Raw genomic sequence first — 15,080 nt, 5'->3', positions numbered from 1 at the left:
CAAAACTCAACATCTTCATGGGCCAGCATCGACCCACGAACCACACTTTGGGCTGCTTTGATCTAGAGTTACTGCTGTTTTTATAAACATATACATGCCTGCATATACACCCAAAATGAGGGAATTCTATAAGAGTCGTACACTGTGGGAATAAAAGTCTTCCATTTTTGTCCTCTACTGCCACATTCCAGTTTATCTACTTTTTTTTTTTTGCCTTTTGGGACGTTATGGTGCAACAAGGTGATCGCTGTGGGAGACCAAATACTGTTCGTCGCCATGGAGACATCGTGCTGCTATGCAGTCATGCTGTCCAAGGAGAACAGGCCATAGAACGCCTGTGTGTGTATGTGTACCTTTGTTTATGGCATGCAAGAGAAGGTGAAAACAAACCCTTTATATTTCAGCAATACTTTTCTCTACTGATGATTGTGGATTTGGGTGAATGGTTAATACAGACCAAGACTTGACTAATTTGTGATTTTCCAACATTTGTTCTGTTTCTTTTTACTATTGGGATTTTTATATGTGTAAGTCAATGCAATATTGACCATGCTATTTGGTTAAGATAGATTGTTTTGTAGGCTTTTATTATTTCGTTGCCTTTAAATTGTAACAAAGAACAACAAGCAAGCCTTTTTTGTATGTAGATGTAGATAACCAATGAAAATTCCCAGTGTTCTTCAGTGGACTGTGCTCCTTCTGTGCTGTTAAAGTTGTTTCATTTAACATTTTTAAAGGGCCCATATCAAGGAAAACTGACATTTAAAATAGTTTACTATAAAAATGTAAACATTTTTAAAGCATACTTTTTACTTCCCAGTCCAATACAGTATAAAAAGTAGCCAATTTTGAATTCATTGTTTTTGTGATGTCACAAAAATCATGCATTTACATATATCTACCTATTTACTGTACAGCAGTTTAGCTCAATCCATTCACACTGAGGTTAAGAGGAAGGTTTCAGTGCAGACTGCTTTTTGAACAAGGCACAGTACCAAACAGGCCATTCAGAACAGAGGTTATTCACATGTGTTCATAACAAAAACAGCCCATTTAATTCTGACAGACAGACTGAGGTTAAAAATGAACAGTGTTGGGGTAACATGTTACAGTAATGTAACTTTTTCCTGTAACAAGGTAATATAAAACATTACAGCTGATTTTTTTTGTAAACACATTACAGTTACTGACTTAGAATCTCTAATGGAGCGATATTAACCTCTTAAATTCCAGGTTTATTACACATTAAGGCTTATTATTCAGTAACTTCAGGGACTTTCAGCGCAAACTCACTAAGATATTCTTAGGTTATAGAAGTGTGTAATAAAACTTTGGGCCTGCCCAAAGGCCCTGGCTGCTCAAGGGGTTAATTACAAGAATGAATTAAATATTAGTAACAATCTATCAAAGCGTCTAGTAATATGTAACTGACAGTTTAAGAAGAAACAAAATCACCTACACAGGCCTGCCTTGATATTGTTTCAGAAACAGCTCTTTAAGTTTTCATTCTCAAAAACTTTATTTAGAGGCATCCAATTTTTGACTGTTTCGGCTGACAGCTTTCTGTGGTTTCAAACACCGTCAGCTAGTAGTGCACAGTATACCAGTTCATCCTTTATCCTGGTCAAAATTCTTAGAGTTTCATCAGAACCATTATACCACAAATTAGCTTAGATCACATGATGTACAAACAGTGCAAACCATGCTAAAGTTAGCTCCTTTAGCTGAGAGGCTGAGTCATAAGTGTTTCAGTCATGTTTCTAATGAAAGTGAAAACGCAGCAGTCGCTCAGTCACCTCCTGCTGTCTACTATGTTGCATCTGAAGTGCACTTTGTTCCCCAGGCAGCAGACATAAAGGAATTGCCAGCTTTTTGCGTCAGACGGCATTGTGTTCTCCCAGCTTTGTCTGTGCAACAAGCATGTTGACCAGCTAGTAGTGATAGCGTGACTGTAATACTTTCCAAATGCCGACAGTGTTGGACAGTCAGAGGTACAGTTGTCAAAAGTTGCTAAAATTAGCTTCTTATTCAGATCTCCCACCTTAACCCCTTTTACCAAGAGCTCCAATACTTTGCACTGAATTCCTGTAGTTAATGAATAATAAGCCTTAGTATGTTATAAGCCTGGAATGTTAGTGGGTTAGACTCAAGCGAATTTATAAGTGCCAGAATATAAGTGCTGCTGATGAAATGCAAAAATTTGGACCAAAAACTGCTGAAATTAATATGTGAAACTATATTAACCCCTTTTTGGTAGGCCTGTGGTGCTAGTGTTGCAATGTTGACAGGCATTTTCTGTATCATTGTTATTTTTATTTATGTATTTATTTTTTACTATTTTACATAGTTATGTTTCAGATTTACATTAAAAAATTACATATGTCTAATTTAAAAGCAAGTGGACATCACAGAATATCTTAAGCACCTATTTAAGCACCCAAAACAAATAAGTAAAAAAAAAAAAAAAAAAAAAATATATATATATATATATATATATATATACACACTCAGAAATGCCACCCATTGTGTGAACCATTTATATTTGTAATTATTATAATTGACTCGTACATCTTGTTCAAAGGAATAGTGTCAAGACTTTAAAAATGATGGTCTATGATTGGCTGTTTCTAAAGAAAGTATTGAAAAGGGCTGAGTATTAGGTTTTTAAAATCATTTTCTGATTTGTGTGGATTTTAGAGTAAAGTAATGATAAATGAGATTTATAGATAAATGAGACAGTTTCCAAGGTGTAGTGAGTAATGAGAGAAGTAATATAATTTGTGACTGTTTTGAGTAGCTTCCCCAACACTGGAAATTGCCTGTGTCTGTTTTTTTGGTTCACTGTGAGTGGACCTCAGGGGAAAGTATAAAAAGCAAAGAAAGTGCTTGATGTGGGTCCTTTAAAGTTTGTGACTATATTGAGCAGAGATGACCTTTTTTGAATTTGCACTATGGGAAAATAAAAGAATGTGAAAAAATACTGGTGGGGAAATTCCTAAACTGTTGGAGAAAATCCAGCTGCAGTTGCAGCAAAAGAGATTCTATTGTGTGTTTTTAAGGCTGTGTGTGAGACAGTGGGCTCGGGGGAAGGGGGAGGGGAGTAAGAAAACGTTAGGCTCATTTTTAAAGCAGCTGTATATACAAGAGCTCCAAGGGGAGGAAGAACAGATTACAGAGCTCTGTGCCCCACAGCTGATTACCAGTGCAAGTGTGTGTGTATGTGCGTGTGCGTGTGTGTGTGTGTGTGTGTGTGACTTTCTAATTCTTTTTGTGTGTGTGGGTATAAGTGCATGTGGTACGTGAAACACTGCTTGGTAAGCACATCTGCCCAGCGGGGTCACAACAAAGTCTGATGGCGCTGTACACTCTCATTACTCCTAGAGTGTACATTCATGTGCCTGTATGTGTACTTGATATTTTCTCCCTTGGGAACTGCAGCGAACAGCTCAAAATTACAGTCCATTTAATGTCACTCTTTACTCCTTGTCTTGTTATTCTTTTTGTATTCATGTTTCTCTTCTGTAAATTACAATGTGGATTTAAAAAGTGTGTTACTCTTATAAGAAAGGGGAAAAATGCTGTCTTCCCCCCTCTGCTGGAATATCCAGCGATGTCATTTATTTCCATTTTTTGGAAACCCCTTCTTTTTGAATTTCATGGAAATGCATGTTTGAGAGCTATTTTGTTAATAAAAATAAGGAAAATTAATGAATAAACTCTGCAAACGCTGTCTATCAATCAATTTCTAACAGGTTCAATTTGCTCCAGCTTAGGGTAAGACACTAAAGGCAGAAATGGAGGTTTTGGTCTGGTCAGTTCTTTCTTAGATTTTTATATTTACAGCATGTCTTCTCTTAATCTGCAATCATAAACATGTCAAAACTCAGTTTTCCCAAAGTTAGCAGCTTTAATGAAGGCCCTCCCACACCTCGCAACCATGTCATGTATCACTGAAAAGCTTGTTTCCTGTAGAATCTACAGAATGTCCACATATCTCTATTTTTTCCATACTAATGGCATTTCCACAAATAATATATTGCTGTGTGCAGTTCTGAGGCCAATTCTTAAAACTGATTTACTCAAAACAGCTTTTCTCTACTTTGAGAACTAAAAATCTCAAAAAGTAACTAAAAAAACTTGTATTCATAAAATTTGACATGTTCATTCCTAACCATATTCTGAAGTATTTCAAAATGAATTTCATGACATATTGCTAAATTACCTGAATTTATACTGTTTAATAACAACCTTTGATATAACAGTGCCTAGTGGTTTCTTAATTAGACAGTAAAACAAATTTCACTGATCTGCTACATTGTCACGCTTGGCTCCTTCCACTCCCCATTGCTTTTTGTTTACCTTTTGATAGTCCACATGCTTCTTTGTTATGGTATCCCTAGTCCTGCCCTCTTGTTTTGTGACTCTGCCCCTGATTGTTTTCACCTGTCCCTCGTCTTCCCGGTGACGTATTTAAGCCCTGTGTTTGCCCTTTGTTTTCGCTGGTCTTTGTTTGATGTAGGTTTGTTGGATGTTTTGTTATTCCGGCCTCTGTTTTGTACTTCAGTCTGTTTATTTTGTCATGTTTGTCCCGTGATCTCTCCGTGTTGGTTATATGAACCTGGACTGTCATGACCATGACCCTGGATTTGCCCTCAATAAAAGTCGCTTATCTCCACCATGAAAGTATTTTTAAAATAGTCCAAAAGACCTTGTCATGTAATCCTCTACTGAGGGTAGCTTTTATAAACATTCAAGTAATACCACCTCCTGTCACCATACTGTGAACAATTCTGAATCAGAAAGTTTCTCTGTGATGCACAATTTCTTTACCATTCTGAATGACTATGTTTCTAACTTACAAATTAATTTTTTGATTACACAGAAATTTAAAAAAAAATTGTGGAATTCCCCTTCAACTTTCACAGATGCCACTGTGTTTAATGTATGGACAAACCAGTTATGCCTAATGAGACAGCATTGCTGAGAGCAGTATTATTCCTTCCCCTAAACAGTGGTGAAACTAGGATATATGGGCCCCTAAACAAAAATTACTCCTTAATTAAAAAAAGCTTTTTTAATCACTGTTTAATCACGTGTTTAATCACTTGTTTCCAACAAGCTGATGCTCTAAAGGCATGTCACTCTACCCATTAGCACCTGATGTTTATTATTTATTTACCTCCATGTGCAGATCTCTGCCCACAACTCCACACTAATCCTGCATTCTGTGCTACAGTAAGTGTGACTAGTGTGCCAGGCTCTGCTGGTAAGAGATGTAGATCACCTCATTCACATCCACTTCTCAAGGTCGACCAAAGTTGACCAGATGCCCTTCTGTACTGTTGGAATTATCAGACTGAGTAGTGTCCAGTGTTTTTTGGCGATATTGACTATGTGACATCCATTACAACAGAATTGAACACACTGACATTCTAAGTAGACCTACAACTAACTACTCTGCTTACAGTAAAAGTATGATTTGTTGAAATACATTTGGAGAATAAAATAACACCTAATCTTCACGGTCACTTGGTGAAGTACCTAATAAGTGCACTGACCACAAAACAGCAATGGTTAACTAAAAACACAAGGGTAAGCTTTGTAAGCTACTAAAAGTTGTATTCTTGTGAGAAATAGTCTAATTTTGATGAGTATAGCCTCATCTTCCTCCATAGCAGCAGTAAAAGTTAACTGAGATAACTGGGAGTTAACTGGGACCTTGAGTACACTATTTCGTTCCACCTCATGTACCACATGTGATGCAAATGACAATAATGCCTTATCTTATCTTATCTTATCTTATCTTAGCTTATCTTAGCTTAGCTTAGCTTAGCTTAGCTTAAAACAGGACTGATGGAATTCTAATACAACACACCGGAAACAGCTTGAAGAGAGTAATGGAAAACAACGCCCACTGATTGTCAGGGTAACTGAACAGGCACAGGTCTTAAATAGTAAATAAAACGTAAAAGAAGGAAATCTGATTAATGATTCCCAAATCTTTTCTTTTACCCTTGAGGATCACTTATGATATTATAGAGTTTGATATCCACAGGTAAGAATGACTTCCTGTGGTGCTCTGTGGTGCATTTCAGTAGAATGAGTCTTGAGCTGAATGAGCTCCTGTGTCTCATCACCGTGTCATAGAGTGGGTGGGAGCCATTGTCCATAATGGCCTGCAGCTCAGACAGCGTCCTCCTCTCTGATGCTGCCGTCAGCAAGTCTAGCTTCACACCCACAACATCAGTTTGTTGAGTCTGTTGGCATCTGCCACCCTCAGCCTGCTTCCCCAGCATGCAACAGCATAGAGGATAGCACTCACCACCACAGACTCATAGAAAATCCTGAGCATAGCCTGGCAGATGTTGAAGGACCTCAGGCACCTCAGAAAATAGAGACGACTTTGGCCCTTCCTGTGGAGGGAGTCAGTGTTCTTAGCCCAGTTCAGTTTATTGTCAATATACACTCCCAGATATTTGTAATCCTCCACAGTGTCCACACTGAGCCCCCTGATGGACACAGGGGTCACCGTTGCCTTGTCCCTCCCCAGGTCCACCACCAGTTCCTTTGTCTTTGTCACGTTGAGCTGCAGGTGGTTCCGCTCCCACTATGTGACAAAGTCCTTCACCGTCACCCTTCATCACCCCTGCTTATACATCCAACTATTGCAGAGTCATCAGAAAACCTCTGAAGGTGGCAAGTCTCTGTGCAGTAACTGAAGTCCATGGTGTAGAAAGTGAAGAGGAAGGGAGAGAGGACAGTTCCCTGTGGGACTCCAATGTTGCTAACCACTCTGTCCAGCACACAGTGCTGCAGGCATACATACTGTAGTCTGCCAGTCAGGTAGTCAACAATCCAGGACATGAGGGGGGCATCTACTTGCATCACTGTCAGCTTATCACCCAGAAGAGCAGGCCAGATGGTGTTAAATGCACTGGAGAAGTCAAAAAGCATGACCCTCACAGTGTTGGCTGGTTTGTCCAGGAGAGCGTCAACTCGATTGAGCAGGTAGATGATGGTGTCCTCAACTCCCAGGCGGGGCTGATCGGTGAACTGGAAGGGGTCCAGAAGAGGCTGGACCATGGGCTGGAGCTGATCCAAGATAAGCCTCTCCATGGTCTTCATGACGTGGGACGTCAGTGCCACAGTGCCTGCAGCCTTGTTTGTGTGGAGTCTCTTCAGTTGTCTTCTCACTTGGTCAGCAGTGAGACTCACGTGGGGGAGGGGTGGAGGTGTGAGGTGGGCAGTCAAAGGAGGGGGGCAGGCTATCAGGAGGTGGGGGGTAGGGTGAGTGGAGTGGGCTGTTGAGGACTGGCAGCAGAGGAGACAGAATGGGGGAGGACAGAGCCTGCAGTGTCAAATCTGTTAAAGAACAGACACATTCAAAATAATCATTTGAAATGATTAACCAACCTTGCAACAGTAGCTGCAAAAGAAATCCGAGCAGGTCAATTTTAGGGGAGTTTTAAATTCAGAAAGGAGGATGACGGAGACTTCATTTTCACAGGGTTCAGACATTTGCTGACTTTCCCTGGCTTGAGTTGTTGCTAAAGATGAATCTCCAGAGGGCTACATGCCTGCAAGAGAGCCAAAGGGGTGTCATTCTTATGCATTGGGAGCTAGTCTTAGTCAGAGGCATAGCCAAAGGGTGGCTGGGGCAGCCAGCTCCACCATGGAATGAAGCTTGGCCATCCTTCTGGCCACCCCAATTATGAAAAGTGAGACAACAACTTTCATCAATAAAATATCAATTATGCTTTATGGTAAAAATCTGCAATCAGAGTAGCTACCAGTCAGTTATAAGAGATAAGATGATGCTGATTTAATAATTCGATTGATTTAATAATGTCATAATTGACTCAGCAAACAGGTGAGTGAATGAGCCCTGTGTCCTTTAGCAGTGCTACTCTCTGAGCTACATTATGAAGTAGGGAATGAGATCGTAAGATAAGTTAATTATTAATAAATAGTCAGCTATTATTGGGTATGATGCTTAGTAAATACTTTTCACAGCTGAATACATCCTTGTGTTGTTGGTTAGCTTATTCAGATATACAATAGTTACATGATGATGAACAGTTAACATGTAATTGCAACATTGCACCATTAATTGCATATATACCTAATGAATTCACTTATGAATTAACAAAATGAATGAATTACAAAACAGGACAAATGTAATATTTTATACCTTTGGAAATGATGGACAGATTTAGTTATGTACAAACACCAACATTTTTGTTTTCTTTACAGTGTGCCCACCAGTAAAATGGTCACCCCGATCTCTTTACCCCATGTTCTTAGTCCTGTCCTGTTTAGTGATTTCCCTGTACAAAAACTATTAGCTGCCAAATTTAAGACCAGAGATCACCAAATATTCAACAACAAACACCAGTTTTCTAATGTTTGCAGGGAGAGAACATCTCTTTTGTTCACCAAATTACTTTTGTTCATCTGTGTTTGAACCAGGCATGTCAGAGCAATGAAATGACCAAACTGTGCTGGACTGCAGGCCCAGACTTGAGTACCCCACAGAATTCCTAGTGAGGAGAACTGCCGCTCAGTAATTTGTTTCAGGTTGATCAGACACAAGAGGGCTCTTGTGAGTCCAAAATAATGAGGGCCTAGTAGAGTTTTGCACTCGCATGAAATTTAAACCTAAACCTGACCCATACCTGCAAAGTTGAAGCCCAAGCTGGTCAGGCCTGAATGATACTACTAAATTGGAGACCTGAATCTGACATGCAGGTGCACAAAACAGAAGTTAGCTTCTTTTTCTAATTCAAAATTTTTGTTCCACCTTATATAGTGCTGCCGTGACATTCTGTCTGTGCCATTTAAAGTGGAACAGAGCATTGGAATATGAAGCTAACTTCATCTTCAGTGCACTAGCAGAGATGGATTATTGCAGATACAGTTTACAGTGCTTTGCTTTGGTATTAAGGACTTGAGTTGCTGGGATATCTGATAGAACTGCTCATCATACCTGGCACAAAACAGTGTCCAGCCTCCTCCGATAAACTGTTGTGACGAGGCATGTGAGCATGCAAGATTTACAAATACTACATAAATAAAAATTTCACTCATTACAAAACAGACCACTACTGGCTACTGAGCTTCTTCTTCTTTCGGCTGCTCCCTTTAGGGGTCGCCACATCGGATCATCTGCCTCCATCTTGCCCTATCCATTGCCTCCTCTACTTTCACACCAACCATCTCCATGTCCACCTTCACTACATCCATAAACCTTCTCTGAGGTCTACCTCTTCTCCTTCTACCTGGCAGCTCCATCTCCAACATTCTTTGCCCAATATATCCACTATTCCTCCTCAACACATGTCCAAACCATCTCAACCTGGCCTCTCTGGCTTTATCTCCAAACTGCTCCACCTTCACTGTCCCTCTGATCTGCTCATTTCTAATCTTGTCCATCCTTGTCACTCCCAAAGAAAATCTCAGCATCTTCATCTCCGCCACCTCCAGCTCAGCCTCCTGTCTTTTAGACAGAGCCACAGTCTCCAAACCATACATCATAGCAGGATGCACTACTGTCTTGTAAACCTTCCCTTTCACTCTTGCTGCTATCCTTCTGTCACACATCAGCCCTGATATCCGTCTCCACCCACTCCATCCTGCCTGCACCCTCTTCTTCACCTCTTTTCTACACTGTCCATTGCTCTGGATGGTTGACCCAAGATTTTTGAAGTCATCCACCTTTACCACCTCTACCCCTTGCATCTTCACCTTTCCACCTGCCTCCCTCTCATTCACACACATGTATTCCGTCTACTACTGGCTACTGAACATTTGTGCAAAATTGCAGTTGATAAATTGTTAACTGAGATAAATGCACTTGATTTCTTTACATAGAACAGCATATTTGTTTCAACATGCTAGTGTGCAACTGCTGATTAGCGTATCAGATGGCCAGTGAGAAATGCTGACCTTAACTTACTTAGCTAGCATTAGTTTGTAGCACATTTACTATGTCACATATAAGATGAAAGCTTTCGTCAGTTTGGGGTGGGTTGGTCTGCTTTGTGCAACTCCTGGTCTAAAGTCCTGCTCCAGTCCTGACATATATTTATCCTCAAATCCTCTCAAAAGCACTTTTTCTTTTTTTACTGTTTATAATGTATACTGCAACTGAAAAGCGTACTGTAGCCCACACAGCTCACCACAAAAGAAAAGCTGAAAGCCACAGAAGATGTTCATCATCCACAGTTGACCAATCAATATCAAGGTTGCCTTCTCTCTAGTCACTCATCCAATATAGCAGAAACGCTAATAAAAGATTATTACAATTTCAATGTGAAGAAGAGTTTTCAGTTTAGTCTTATGTATGTTATGTATGTCTGAGTCTTTTGTATTCTTTCTAGAAAAATATTCTTTCCACTAAGATGCTTCTTTTTGGAACAAACACAACGAATATCACGTTCTAAAAGACACCAGGCCGTGATTCACCCAATGAGCTAGTCAGGTCTCCAACCAATCATTCAGTAGCAGTAATATTAGCATCGGTAGCTGTAATGCTAGCATTCTACTGCCTAAAGCTTACTGGTAGGTTTTTACAGCTTACTGGAAAGATACTGGTAATTTTTTTAAAGCAATACATCTTTCCACTTCACTAAAATGAAAGGAATATTCAGTATGATTGTCTAGCAATTTATTAAATGAACATTTTTAGCCCAGTTCATCTACCTTCATTCAAGACTTGTTTGAATGTGTCCTCTAATATTTTTCAGTCATGGTTTTGGCGTGATCAGAAGAATTGGAAGTGGCCAGACCAGTTTCCCTTCAAATTGGCCATAGGGTTTCCCAGATCACCTATATGTTAAGTGTACACATCTACAGCAGTGTGCCCACAGGTCTAGCTGCTCAAAGACCTATTTTGAGCAGTTAAACCTGCAGGCACATGTCAGTATCAGTTCCTTGTGTGCTGTTCGTAATCATCTTTTGTGTTCTTTTGCCTAACCCATGCACTGTGACAAAAAAACTTCAATGCATGTGTGTTCAGTGCTTTGACAATATTTAAAAATATAGTTGCTAAATAAACAGAGAATGCCTGTAAGCCATATTACACAATAATCACAGACTGAGCTAAGACTGGAAGAAACATTCTGCCAAAACTTTTGTTTCCTCACCTTTATCTCTTCCTCTCCCTGCTCTAGTTCTGCCACTGCCACGTTTCAGTTTGTCCAACTAACCTTAACATTTCTTCCACTCATTTTTTACAAAAATAAATAAATAAATTTAATATACTGCCATGGCTAGTAATGCACTGAGTTGAGCAAAGTACTAAACAGTGAAGGCAGAATACTAACAACGCTGTATTCAGTAATGCATTTAGTTATAATATATTAAAAAGTATGTATTGTAAAATGTAAAATGTATTTAGAAGACATTTAAAGTAAATCTCTATAAGATACAAAGGAAAAACTCTGCTGAAGTTCTTCTAACATTTACATTGTTTCTCACAGTTCTTGGTCATCAGCCTGTCATAATGCCAAATTTTCTGCTAATATGTCATAATGCTAATGCAATCATATTTTCGGAAATGTTCAGTTGTTTGCTTAGTTCAAGAGGTAAGTGGCAGTCCTGCTAGGAGGATCCTGGAAGCAGCAGTGGACTGAATCAGACAATGAAAGCCAACAAATTATATTTTGGAACTTTAAGAACATTCTAGTAAGTCTTTCTTTCTCACTCATATACATGCACACTTAATGTTCCAATGTAAAATACAGTTTCTTTCACGTTGTTTTCTTCTACTGGGGTTGGACAGAACAGGATGAGACAGGACAAAACATTCCCTGGACTCCATAAATATGACCACCCTCTATCAATGCATCACCTCCTACACTGTTAAAAATAAAAGGAACAGAAAACTGCATTCATCAAGGCACAAACAATATAAATGTACTTATAAATGTGCAACAGTTGTTTTAAGGTCCAATTGTGTACCTTAAATAAGTTTTTTCCCCAGTGGAAAAGTAGATATTTGTAGCTTTTCATAACCTCATGCTTTAAAACAGAACAATAAAATAAAAAGCGTGGAGATGAGACAGGGTGTGTGGAGTCAATACATCTTAGAAAATATATGGTACAGTTATGTTCCCAGACTAAAGGTAAGGAGATGTACTACCCCAGTGACTACTTGAGGTACTACCCCAGTGACAAGAAGGGTACCGCTGCACTGACACATTCGTTCCTTTATTTCTGAGTGTAGAGGAACTTTTATAATAGTTTTATCTTCTTCCCTGTCTCTCAGATTCTGCAGTTCAACAGGACATTTTACAAGTCTTAAGGAGAAGTAATGTTTCATTTCAGACACAGAGCCATGAGAAAGGGAGTCCTTCAGGCCTAGAGATAAAGATCCCTTCCAGAGTGTTAGCAAAAGCTTGCTTCTTGTGCCTCTGATTATATAATGCTGAGATTGGGAGGATAATGAGAGCTTAGCTGCTAATGTTGAGCCACATTCACATTGTCAGAATATTTGGATTCCACCAAACACTTCCAAAAGGCCCTTTATTCGTAACAGAAAGTGTTCTCTTACACTTTATTCTCACATACTGAGGCAGAATGTAAGACAGGTTTTCTTGTAAGGAGCCCAGGTGTGCACACGTAGTAGAATATTGTTGCATTACAAAAAAAAAACAATAACACAGCAGCTGTCTTTTAAATTATGTCAAAATTTCATGATGAATGGTCCAACAGAGATGCCCCCCAAATCAAATGTTTTCACATTACAAATTAAAGGCCCCATATCCTATATTTTTCATGCATTATATTTTCCAGCTGAGGTACACTTATGACATTTGTGTTGTTATATGTAAGAAAAAAACAGTCATAATTCACTTACTTTAGCATGAATCGGCAGGGCAAATCATCTGTAAGCTGACCAGGTATATTCACTTATTGTTTTTTGTGACATCACAAAACCAGTCAATTTAAAAGACTAATTTTTTGCAGCTGCCATTTCGCTGCTTTTGGAAGCAAACCTCATATCTCCATTTTTGTTGTTTTTCAGTTTTTGACATAAATGAAAATACCTGTTGTCCTTTATATTGTGTGTAAATTTTATGATGATGGGACCTAAAGAAACAGCCCAAAATGGCTTGGATAAAACTCTGGTTCCACTGACTTGCATTAAAAGTAAAGTATGTTTTTCCCTTTTACTGTAAAGATACCATTTTGGAGATACAAAGTTTTCTTCCAACAACAATGATATACAGACTGTATGGAAAAGTAGGTTTTAAAATGTTAACAATGATTGTCTGCTACATCAAACTTTTTCTTTAAAAATGCAAGTAAAATTTGATTGCATATGTGCCCTTTAAGAATGTTTTACCTTCTCTTGTAAAGTTATAATTTTAGAGATACACACTTTTATGTGAACATTGGTGATGTACTGTTTAGGATGCACTGGAATATCTCACAAGGCATGACTCACAAGGTATTATCTCACCAGTCACTGTGCTGTGAAATCATATTTTCTGACATATTCCCCAGTTTTGCTAAAAGGCAGCAGAGGTAAATCCCAATACCTGAGACCAGAGTCTTCTTAGTGCAAAGCACCAGAGGAAAACTTGGCACTACAGAGATGTGACAAATGGCACTGTTGGCAGAGCCGTGAGAGTGATGGCATGTTAAAGGCTGACTAAAGAGAAAAACGTTAAGAAGTGCTTTCTGCTCTGGGAGCCATTTCTGTAATTAAATTTCTAGGTGGTAAAGTAGCCAAGTGCATTACATTCATTCTTCAGCTTATACCACTCCTTCTGCAGCCTGTATGTGTGTGTGTGCGTGCGTGCGTGTGTGTGTCCATACGCAGTGATATTCAGAACAGTGCATTCACTAAACACAACAAGTGAGCTGTAAAACTAGCTGCAGAATTCCTCCTGGAGTGTTTCATAATAAATAGACCTATTCACCTAAGAAACATGATAGCAATGGCCTGTATTATATTCAGCACATCTCACAACTACTTTCAGAATCTGTAGTGCACATTCAATCTGTTCAATGCTGACTTTTCTGACACTCCATCTGCAGAACTGTGCAAAAGTCAGAAACCACACTTCATTTAATTTCCAGTCAAAACAGTGATTGAGTATGTTATTCATTTTCAGTGTCAGTAAAAAAAGGCTGAAAAAAATGTAACAGAAAATTACAAAGAAGCCTCAACAAATAAATCCTATGTCAACATGTTCAGTATTTAGTGTGTTCACCTTTTGCTTTTATTACAGCTGGTATTTTTCATAGACATGCTTTCAGATTATCCAGAGAATCTGCAGGGATATTTTTCCACAGCAAGAAAGTTCAGCCATGGACGTTATATTTCCTGCTTCTCCTGATCCAAGTACTCCCAGTAAATCTGTTATTTGGGGTGGACAGTTTAGTGCTCTGCAAACACCAGCAGTCTCTTGTCTTTTCTCAGTAAATGCTTCCTGACAGCTACACACCCCTTCAGACACATAGTGTCGGCCTTCTCATAGCAGAAGGATGGACAGAAACTCATGTGGATTTTTTCAGATCAGAAGAGAGAGAAGAGCTTGATTTTTCTCCTCTCTCTCAAAGATGAAAGCTTTAAGTACTGCTCATATGACGGTGACAGTTTCGGTGGTCAACTCTGTCTGCAAGATTGTTAGACGTGCCATTTCTCTGTATCATGTAGTCGTTTTTTGAACAGTTTTGGAAACTCCTTATTTTGCTATAAATTTCAGTTACAGTTTCCTAATTCAAATGGATTCTTTACAGCATATCTACTCAGAAAAATAGCTTTGTACTTTATGGTCATTCTGACTGGAAATTAAATAAATGAATGGTGGTCTCTGACTTTACACAACCAAAGAGGGTCCAAACACTGACTAATGAGCTCCTTTTGAATCCTTTTGATTTGTCAAACTGATCCTGAGGACTGCTCTAACACTACTTTAGCACACCTGACTCAATTGAACAGTTATCAAGTATTGCAGTAATTATTACAGCACTATTGGAATTAAATAACGAGAGCTGAGCTAGTTCACAAATCGCTAGTTACTGAAAGATTTACACTGAGTTGCCAGTTTAAAAGTTACACCCAACAC

This window comes from Pygocentrus nattereri, chromosome 14, assembly GCF_015220715.1.
Source record: "Pygocentrus nattereri isolate fPygNat1 chromosome 14, fPygNat1.pri, whole genome shotgun sequence".
Classification (NCBI taxonomy): Eukaryota; Metazoa; Chordata; class Actinopteri; order Characiformes; family Serrasalmidae; genus Pygocentrus; species Pygocentrus nattereri.
Note: the sequence above shows the minus strand (reverse complement) of the source record.